Consider the following 10,728-nt stretch of genomic DNA (forward strand, 5'->3'; position numbering starts at 1 on the left):
GTTTAGACCTGGGCCTAAATAACCAAAGACGATGAGAAGTTTTTGACCAGGTATACAACCTAATAAGACATGTGCTTTAATATGTTCCTACAGACACAGATATTTAAGAAAAGTTTAAACATTTTAAAAAATAATTTTAGACCTCCCCCCCAAAAAACAAAAAACAACAAACAACTTGAGATTCAGTGAATTAGAGTTTTGTATTGTTTTTTTTGACAAATGAAGTTTAGAATTGCCCAAACAGATATCATTAGAGAGCCCCGGGTTTGAGAAATGGCAGGAGGCCCAGATAACTCATTTACCGTGTTCAGCGGTGAAGGAACAGGCAGCTGGCCTTTTTTCATTTATAGAATATCAGGTTCTTAAAGTTGTGCTGTCAACTTTGGTTTTCTTTTGTGGCAGCCCCCGGCTTCAGCGCCTCACTCTGAGATGTGTAATGTGTTTATCACAGCCCGATGGGGCCAGGGCTTGGTTTGTTACTGTCTATTATTGCTATCAAAGGGAGTCTGTCCAGAGAAACAAGGCTTTGGGAGCTTCCATTAGTTCGGTGACATCGCCTTGGTTCCAAAGAGAGACAAGATTTGATTGGATGACATTGTGTTTTCTTTTAAATTACCCAAAGTGTACAATTGCTGACAAGGATGTCCTTACCCATAAGCTGATAGGTTGGTTTCAACATCCAAGAAGAGCAAGAGAACCAATCAAAGACTGGGTTTTTTTTTCATCTTATCAAAATCATTCATTCACTGATATTTTGTTGAATTCTTATGCACCAGGTGTAGGGGTTACAGGGATAAATAAGACATAGTCTGTGGCTTCAAGAAGCATATAGTCGGGCCGGGGATTTAGCTCAGCGGTTTGGTGGCCTGCCTCGCAAGCGCAAGGACCAGAGTTCGATCCTCGGTACCAAAAGAAAAAAAAAAAAGAAGCATATAGTCTAGGGAAGGAGACAGACAATAAACAGACCATTAAAAAACAAAGGCAAATGATGCTGGGAGAAGTACTGCACACCTATAATCCAGCTACTTGGGAGCCTGAGGAAGGAGGATTGGAAGTTCAAGGCCAGCCTGGGCAACTTAACAAGATCCTGTCTCCAAAAAATTTTTTTTCCTTTAAAGGGCTGGATCTGTAATTTGGTGATAGAGCCCTTGCCTAGCACATGGGAGGCCTCGAGTTCAATCCCCAGTACTTAAAAAAAAAAAAAAAAAAAAAAAAAAAAAACTTCTGGGAATTCTAAGAGAAGGAAATAAGATAATTAAAAATTAAAGACACTCAGCTTCACTGGTAATTAAGGGGTGGCACTGATTCATGCCATCCTTAGAGATCTAAGGTATGCAGTGGTAAAGACCCCTTTACCTCCCTATTTTATTCACTAGTCTGGCCCCTACAAAAATCAGGTGGATCCTGGAAGATGATGACAGCAAAAGCAACTGGCAGATAGCTCTGATTGTAGCCACTGTGCCAGATGTGATATCTTGCCTAAGATGTGTTAGCACGTCTCACGGAGCGGTGACTGTTTCCTTCCCTATCAGAAGGAAAATCAGAAACAGTTAACATCCACTTGGAACAGATCAGAGTACATACTTACAGCCTTGCACCAGGACTGTTCATTCTCTTGCCCTCACACAACCTAGTCTGAACACCTGTGCTGCCTCACATCTTGCAGCACATTGTGTAGACCCCAAAGATCGAACACATCAGCTAATTGGTGAACAAACAAAGGCGAGCATATTAGAGACCTTGGTGAGGCATATCCATTGCAGAGAATGGTATACAATCCCATGCTAACTCAGGGGCATGGAAGATCAGTAAAAACTTTGGGGTCATATGGCATAAGCCATGCCAGGGACATCCCCTCCAAAGTGAAAGCCAAACTATTGCATCTGCCACTTCCACCTTTCAGAAGGAAGCACCATGCCTGCCAGACCTCTTGGGGTTTGAGAAGCGGCATCTTCCACACCTGGGAGTACCGCTCCATCCCTATTGCTGGATGACAGAGTGCTGCCGATTTTTACAGAGGCCCAGAGCAGGAGAGTGCGCAGCAGTAGATCCAGACTTTAGTACAAGTGGCCATGCTTCATGGGAAATAACAGCTGGCAGAACTTGGGGTGTGCGAGGTATCTGTGGTGGAAAAAGATGCCTGTGGAGTTTATGATGTGGCCCAATAGGAGAATCAGTGCAGACCCCTAAGGATCTGGAGCAGGGCCATGCCATCCATAGCCAAGAATTGTCACTCTTTCTGAAAAACAGCTTTCAATTTGCTACAGGGCTCTGGTAGAGACAGATTGGCTGACCAGGCATCATCAAGTTGGCCATAAACATGTTGCCAGAATCTGTTTGGCCCTGGAAGGCATCACATGGCAAGACAGAGCAAGTGTGCTAGCTCAGGGCTGTCTTCCTCTGCTTAAAAATTCACTAAGGCCACCACAGGGTCCCAGGCCTCATGACCTTATCTAATCCTAGTTACCCCTATTATGGTTTGGGTATTTTGTCACAGTGATGGAAAGCTAACTAACACACTTGGAAAGGCCCTGCCTCCAAATACCATCCACTTACCAATTCGGGGATTAAGTTTTGAACATAGGAACTTTGGGGAAACACATTCAAACCATGGAGCAACCCTGATGCTTTGTCTCCAACAGGCAGAAGACATGAGACAAGGAACTCAGGCTGGAAGGCAGGAGTGGCCTCAATCTCACACTCCTAGGGAGCTACTTGGGCATCTGTGCTTCCTGTCTCCACACCCCTGGGCTCTGTAGGTTTAGAGGTTCTGGATCTAAAAAGGGGAACTCTTCTGTTGGGTAAAATGTCGAGATGACTATGGAACTTTTACCTGTGACTCCAACCAGGCACTTTGAACTCCTTGTATCAGGGATCAGTAGGCAAGACAGCAGTCGCCATTCTTTCTGGTCATCAGGCTGCCGGTAAGTGGTCATAATCTTTGGTACCCAGTTTATCCACTTGACGATCTCTTGGTACTCTCTTGCCCTGTGCTGTACTTACAAAATAAGCAAATAGCCAGGGATTTAGCTCAGTGGTTCTGCCTCCTGCTTACAAGCGCAAGGTCCCAAGTTCGATCCCTGGTACCAAAAAAAAAAAATAAAGCAAACAAGTACAGGGGTGGTGGCCTGAGCAGTATATCAGACCTCTCAGGGTAGAGGGTCTCTACATCCTGATATAGAAGAATTATGAGTTCAAGGCCAGCCTGGGCAAAATAGTGAGAGCAGGTTGGATGGAAGGGCTGAAGAGAAAAAGGGAGGGAGGAGAGAGGAACAGAGTGGCATGAAGTGTGAGATGTAGTGACTGCTATCCTGTCCTGCCCAGACTCCTGCTGCAGTGCTGATGGGCCTCTTCCCCAACAGCTGGGAGTGCTGTCAGCCAGAGCCCTCCTGGGAATGTCCCTCACTGGACAGTGAGCTCACCCAAGAACACAGCCCTCTTCTGAGGCAGGTCAGTGCAGGCTTTAAAGGCCTGGCCCCACTGCCCCATTTCAGGCCAACTCTGAAGGGCCATGCCAGCTTGAGAGCTCCTATGGGGTTGGCTGAGGTCTTATACTGCATGGCAACCTAGTTATCTCTCTGTCAATCCTTCCCTGCCCCCTTCCCTAGAACAATCCCTAATAAACTCCCACATGCTGATTTCCCTTTCAGAGTCTACTTTCCAGGAAACAGGACCTGGTAGCAACTGTAAGGCAGGGGCCAGCAAATTTTCCAAATGGGACAGATAGTAAATATTTTAGGCTTTGTGGACCATAGGGTCCCTGTTGTAACTCCTCTACTGTATAGTGCAGAAACAGTCATGGATGATATGTAAATGAATGAATGTGGCTGTGTTCCAATAAAACTTTATTTATAAAAATAGATTGCGTTTGGTGTTTGGATCTTAGTTTGCTAACCCCAGCTCTAGAGAATCCTTTTACATGTGCACAAAGAAGGCATTTACAAATATTTTAACTGCAGAACAGTTTGTAATAGCAAAATTCAAGAAACAACCTAAATGTATACTAGAAAAAGAATGGTTAAAATAAACCATAGTCCATTCAGATTTTGGAACACTATGCATGGATAAAAGAGATGTGTTTATGTCTTCATCACAGCACTGCCCAAGAAATATAAGGCAAATCACAGGTGTCATTTTGAGCCCAATGCCCTAAATATTACTGGTGCAACATGAAATCAATATAAAAATCACTAATAAGCTATTTTACATCCTGTTTTGTACCAAGTCTCTGCAATGCAGCATGTATTTTACTCTTAAAGGAGATCTCAATTTGGGTTCATTGCATTTTTAATGCTCAAAGCCACTTGTGCCTAGCATTTGCTGTGTGACTGTGCAGCCCAGGTCCAGAAGTGAAGGCATAGAGATGCCAGACACAGAGACAGAGAGCCAAGTCAACAAAAGGAGTTCTGAGACAGGAGAGAAGGATTCAATGCTCCCCAAGATAGATAGATTTTTTTTTTCCTTCACTGAGAATTTAATCCAGGACCTTTGCACTGAGCTATGTCCTCAGCTCTTTCTTTATTTTACATTTTGAGAAAAGATCTCACTAGGTGGCTCCACTCCTTTTGACTTTTCCTCTGAGCTACCTCAAATGCCCGGCCACTAGTTTGGATAAGTCAGATGCCCTATGGCTTCCATGGATAGATTTACTTGGCTGAAGTGGGCTTCGGTCTCGGAGCTATCCAAGGTGTCTTCAGCACAGCCTCTTTGGATGATTCGTCCCTCCACAACCCTCTTTAACAAGTTCCCTCCCCAACCCAAGACCACATAAAGTCTGACACTGCACACACACGAGCCCTCCTTTTTTCCTACATAAGCAACCTCCCATACCCTTAGAAGGGCCAGTCCATGCACTGCTCCCCTTATACTGCAGCTGGAGTCCTTTAAAGCCTCCTCCGGCTGGCATGGTCTGGCTTATTTCTATCTTGAGTAGATCATGCTGAGCAGGTACATGAAGATCAGGTAACCCTAAAGGCCCCTGGCACCGAAAGCAGCTAGCAGCCATGTGGTATGCTGAAGCTGGCCAGCAGCACAGAACAGCGAAGAGCAGCAAAGAATTGCTGGTGGTCACCATCTCTGGTGGCTGAAGAGTTCCCGATTTGTCAGTAGTTGTTTGCTCTGAGCAACAAGGAGGGCCACAGCCCCGAGAGCTGACAGCTACCGACATTCAAAGCCCAGGGCCGTTAACACTAACAGAATGTCACTTTGCCAATTCATGATCTCTGCATGAACTAAACAGGAACCATAAGCCGACTGGTAACATCTTTGAAACCTTCCCAGGGACCTTCTTCTTTAGAGGGGCCTGAAGAAGAGGGAGGGCCATGGTAGCAGTTACCTCAGGTTCAAGAACCAGTGTTCTTGATGTGGGTGTGGTGTGGTGGTACCAGGTGTGGTGTGCCAGGCTAGCCAGTAATAGTTACAGCACCATGTGTACAGTACAAACCATTTAGGTAAAGAAAAAGCAACTATTTCCTTAGGAATATGTAAGGGGAGAAATGAAGATGTATACAAGAACGTGCTCAATTTTGAGAGAAGTTTGGGATGGGGGATTGTGGATTTGTAGTCAGGAGGGACTTTCTCCTGACTTGATTTTCAAAAATATAACTATTTTTTCTTTTTGATACCAGGGATAGAACTTGGGTTCTTGCACTTGCGAGGCAGGCGGCGGAACCACTGAGCAAAATCCCCGGCCCTATTTTTTCATTGTTTATTGGTACTTTTTAGGTATATGGTACAGTTACATTCATCATTGGGATCTTGTACCTTTTCATGATATATCTTGGTTCTTATAAAATAGACTTTTATTTTGGAATAATTTTAGATTAAAAGAAGGTAGCAAAGATTGTACGCAGTTCCTATATGTACCCCCACTGCTGTTAACATCTCTGCTACTGTTAACATCTCACATTAATGGGAAGATCTGTCAAAATTAACTAACCCCCAGACTCCATTCAGACATCACTAGTTTCTACATCATGTCCCTTCTCGGGTCCAGGGTGTAGTTCAGGACCCCAGGTGCATTTGGTCATTGTGTCTGTCCCACCCCCTTTGCTCTGGGCCATTTCTCCATCTTTCCTTCTTTCCTGTGACCCTTACCATCTGAAGTATGGTCAGTAGTAGTAGTCTTCCTCATTGAAGTCTGAGGATTTCCTCCTGACTGGATGGGGAGGGATTACAGGTGTGGGGCCAGTTCCCCACCAAGGTGAGGTGCCCTGCCCGTCACAGCCCAGCAGGGCACATGGCTCCACCATGTGAACATGGAGAAGGTGGGGCCTGCAGGTGACCCTGCTGCCAGGTCACTGCCCCCTCCCACTAGGCCAGTCACTACATCCAGACCCCTCTCAGGGACGAAGGAGAGGAGGGGAACTCAACCCACCTCCAGAAGGGGACGGCATCTCCTCATCCTATTCAGAAGTCTTCTCAGAGAGATCTGTCCCTTTGCTAACATTCATTTATTTATTTATTTAGATTATTTAAATCAGTATGGACTCGTGCATATTTATTTTGTACATCGAGTGGTAATCCAGTCTGAGTGTTGTTTTCTCAGTGAAGATAAATTCACATACCAAATGTATTTTTCAGTGCAGGAAACACAAAGCACCATGCTGTGTGAGAAACGAGTTGTACCACAGGCGAGTGAGCATCTTTCCTCCATAGCTCTCACGACTGACTGGGGCAGGATAATCATCTGGGGAGCTAGCAACTTCAGAGAAGCTATTTTGACTCTGCGGGCCTTGGTTTCCCCATCTAAATAAGAGGATGCTTCGTGAAATAGATTTGAAGGGGAAGAATGATGTTTGTATGTTTATAAGTGTCTAAGTATTTCGATGCCTATTAAAAGACCTTAATCCTTAATGTCTGTCTTCTTTTATTTATATTGGGAAATGAACTCAGAGCTAATAATCCTTGAGAAGAACCCACAATCAATATTTATATCCCCCCTCACAACCCCGGATAATTCTTCTTTGAGCTTTTACGCCTCCAATTGGGATTTAGTTCTCCTCTTCCTTCTCAGCTTTTTCTCCAGTGGCTGAAGCCTCCTCACCTGAGACCCCACATCCGGATCCTGCCCTACCACGCATGCACTGACTTCCTCAGCCTCAGCCTTGGGCCTCTCAGCTAACTACGCACAGCCGCCCACTCGGGTGGGCTGACCGTACTGCCTCATTTGTCAGCCTCCTAAGCTTCCATTCCTCGGACTGGGACTCGATTTGGAGACGAGGTCTTTTAAAGAGGTAATTACGGTAAAATGAGGTCATTGGGTGGGTCCTAACCCTATATGCCACATGAAGATCAGGACACAGATCCACAGAGCCCGTGTGAGGACACAGCAAGAACATAGCCATCTGCAAGCCTGTGAGAGAGGCATCGGGAGAAGCCAAACCGACCGGCATCTTGACCTTGGACTTCAGGCTTCAGAACTATGAGAGAAGAAATTCCCGTTGTTTAAGCCACACAGTCAGGATGCTCTGTTCTGGCGGCTGTGGCAGAAAGGAATCCTCACTCCCAGGAGTGAAAATGCTCACTGAACCCGCTGTCCTGTCCCAGGCCTTGGAGATGAATGAGAGAGGGCCCATGGTCCAATGGGGATAGGCGAGCAGTCCAGGAGCACCCAGGATGCTGGGCAGGGCATTTCTCCTTGGAGAAATACAGAGTATGAAACAAGGAAACTCCTAAGTGAGACCCCAGTGCCATATACCTGGGCTTCCTACATGGGTAGCTGGCTGTAGGACTACCTCAGGCTGTGGGAGACCTTCATCTGTTTCCCCTTCCAGCGGGGTGGGAACTTTTCCAGGGCAGAATTCTGATTAATTTCTGTGATCCTAGCAGCATCTGGAACTGGTGTGAAGCTCAATACATACTCACTGAGTGAATAAATGAGAGGACCAGGCAGGCAGCTACTTCTCAGATGAGGACAAGTATCTAGAATATATAAAGAACTCAAAATGTTACATCCCTCAAATAAAAGATCTCATAAAAACGGGCAAGTGAAATGAATAGACGCTTCTCAGAAGAAGTACAAATGGCCATTAAATACATAAAGAAATGTTCGACATCATTGAGCATTACAGAAATGCAAATTAAAACAACACCGGGAGTCCATTTTACTGCAGAAAAAGGGGGGGGGGTCATTATGAAGAAATCAAACAGTTCCAGAGGCTGTGGGGGAAAAGGAACCCTTCTACATTGTTAGTAGGAAATGTAAACTAGAAATCAGTATGGAGAGCTCCCCAAAATTGAAACTACAAATTCCACTTGACCCAACTATTCCTCTTGCACTACTACTACTCTTCCTCTTCCAAAAGCATTACAGACATCATATTACAGTGACCCATGCATACCATGTTTATAGCAGCACAACTCATAATAGCTACATATTGGAAGCAGCCTATATGCCCATCAACAGATGAACAGATAAAGAAAACATGGTGTTTACACACAGTGCCATAAAGAGGGATAAACTTGAGTGATTTGTAGGAAAATGGATGCACCTCGAGACTATAATGTTAAGTGAAAGAAATCAGGCGCACAAGTCTAAATATCACATGGTCGATCTTGTATGAGAAACCCAACATATAAAATAAAGAGCAAAATAAAAGGTAGATAATAGGAAGCAGATCAAGAGGTGCAAGGAGGGAGGAGGAAGGGAAGAAGAAAGGATGAAGAAGGGAATTAAGATGTGTTATGTATGTGCACCAACTCCGTACGATGAATAGAAACATTATGTTCTGCAAATACTCAAAAGAACTAAAAACAGAAGACCAGGCAAGGCCGGGTCACACTGCCCCTCTGCCCCAGTTTCTCTTCTCTTTTTTGGGGGGTACTGGAGATTGAACATAGGTCCCCAAATTTGCGAGGCAGGTGGTGGCACCACTGAGCTAAATCCCCGGCCCTGCCCCCATTTCTTTTCTTTTCTCCTTTCTTTCTTTCTGAAAGTTGAAAAGTGTGTTTATCTCCTCTAAAATGAAATGAATAAAACAAGGAAAGTTTAAGTCTGTACCTTCGATGTTGGTACTTTAAAAAATAAATGTAAAACTATAAATCAAGAGAGACAAATATTTTTTGTTTGTTTTTTTTGAGACAGCGTCTCACAATGTAGTCCAGGCTGGCCTTGAACTCATTACGTAGCCCAGGGTGGCCTCGAATCTGCAGCGATCTTCCTGCCTCTGCCTCCCAAACACTGGATATAAATTAATTTTTTTAGTAAGCTGTTTCTAATGAAAGGGCCATTCAATTTCCCAAGTTCTGAAATGGTCAACAGACCATAGGAAGACATCTCTTTAGGCACCTCCTTGAAACCGACAGCTTCAGGAAATTGCCAGTTTTGATTCAGGGCTTTTCCCTGTTTCTCGTGCTCCCAAGGTTGGCTCTGGGGGTCAGCAAATCTCCCAAGAGATACTGAGAGTGGGGCTCCTGAGGGCACAGCAGGCTGGGTTGCTTCAGTGCCAGGAAACACACAGCCGTGGACAGGGTCACTTCGGAGGGAAGAGGCCTGTGTGCCCCTGGCCGCATGACTGGCAGGAGGCTCACATGGGGAGATGTGTTCTGCATCACCAGGGGCGTCAGGCCATATAGAGCCAATGAAATATTGTTATTCTTCAAAGATTTGGGCAGGGAGAGCCTGGGGGCAGAGCAGAGTCAAAATAATCAGCTGGGGCAGCCCCTGCTAACTGTGCAGACTGAGCAGGGACAGAGTTCACCCACTATACCCTAAGTCTCACTTCCTGCCAGCAGAACCCAACTCCTCAGCCTTCTCCCCATCCCCAATGCCAGAGCCTCTCGCCTGGTCTACTTGGGGGCACTCTTGTCCCCCAAAATCCATTTCTCTGCCCAGCAGCAGAGTGGCGCTGCCCTAGCTTCCCTCACACTAAGAATAAACCCGAGTCCTTCCAACGGCCAACACAGCCCTGCTCTCCTGACCTGAGGCACTGGCTCCACCCCATGCGTACCCCTGGCTCCAGCCGGGCAGGCCTCGCCCTGTCCCTGACTCATGACTGTGCCTCTTCCCTGGGGTACTGACAGCTGCTGTCCCTTCTGATGTCTCCTGTGACTCCTGGTCCCTGGGGACCTTTTTGGCCACCGTCTTCCTAGTTCCTCTCTGACACACTGAGGGCCTTTGGCTTCCCAGAATTTACCGTATACCCTTATTGGGTCCCCCCTTTGGACCTCCTGCACCAGAACACATCTTCCTGAGCCTCAGATGTGACGCAGCGAGGGGCCGAGCACACCTCGGGTGTGCATGGTAATGAACCGATGGCTCTCCCCTCATCCGGGTGCCCTGGGTCGGAGCCTGTCAGGTGCCAGATGGTGTGGAGCTGGAGTGAACACAGCTTTTATTAGCCTGAGTTGCTTTTTTGCTGGGAATAGGATTAGCACCAGCACCCGCCTGGCGAGTGGATAAGGGAAAGCTCTGTTAGTTACATTTGGATTTTGCTTCTTTGGTGAGCTCCAGAACCCCTGCTGCCGGGTTAGCCCAGCTCACGGCTCAGTGCTGGCCCAAGAGGCCCATGGGGCGGGTTGGGAAGAGCAGTGCAGAAAAAATCCTTCTCAGCCCCTCCCACCTTGACCTCCATCCAGGGGCCTCCTGCACCCCCACACCCAGCCTTAACACACGGGGCAAAAAGCCTTCACTGGCCTTGCTGCCCTGGGGTGCAGCCAAATGCTTTATGGTGTTGTAGAGGGAGTGTGATGGTGGTGGGCTGTGGTCCCAGGGCACCCCGACAAGGC

The 10,728-nt window shown here is 46.5% G+C and overlaps 1 non-coding gene across 1 annotated transcript; it reads right to left on the minus strand.

The window, feature by feature from the left end:
- Positions 1–9,203: 9,203 nt before the first annotated feature.
- LOC117287424 lies at positions 9,204–9,340 on the minus strand. The gene has a single exon (XR_004518740.1). It is a non-coding gene; the product is annotated as a small nucleolar RNA SNORA2/SNORA34 family (small nucleolar RNA).
- Between the last annotated feature and the right edge of the window lie 1,388 nt (positions 9,341–10,728).

The sequence above is a fragment of the Fukomys damarensis genome, unplaced genomic scaffold (assembly GCF_012274545.1).
Source record: "Fukomys damarensis isolate Sample0158 unplaced genomic scaffold, DMR_v1.0_HiC HiC_scaffold_23, whole genome shotgun sequence".
Classification (NCBI taxonomy): domain Eukaryota; kingdom Metazoa; phylum Chordata; class Mammalia; order Rodentia; family Bathyergidae; genus Fukomys; species Fukomys damarensis.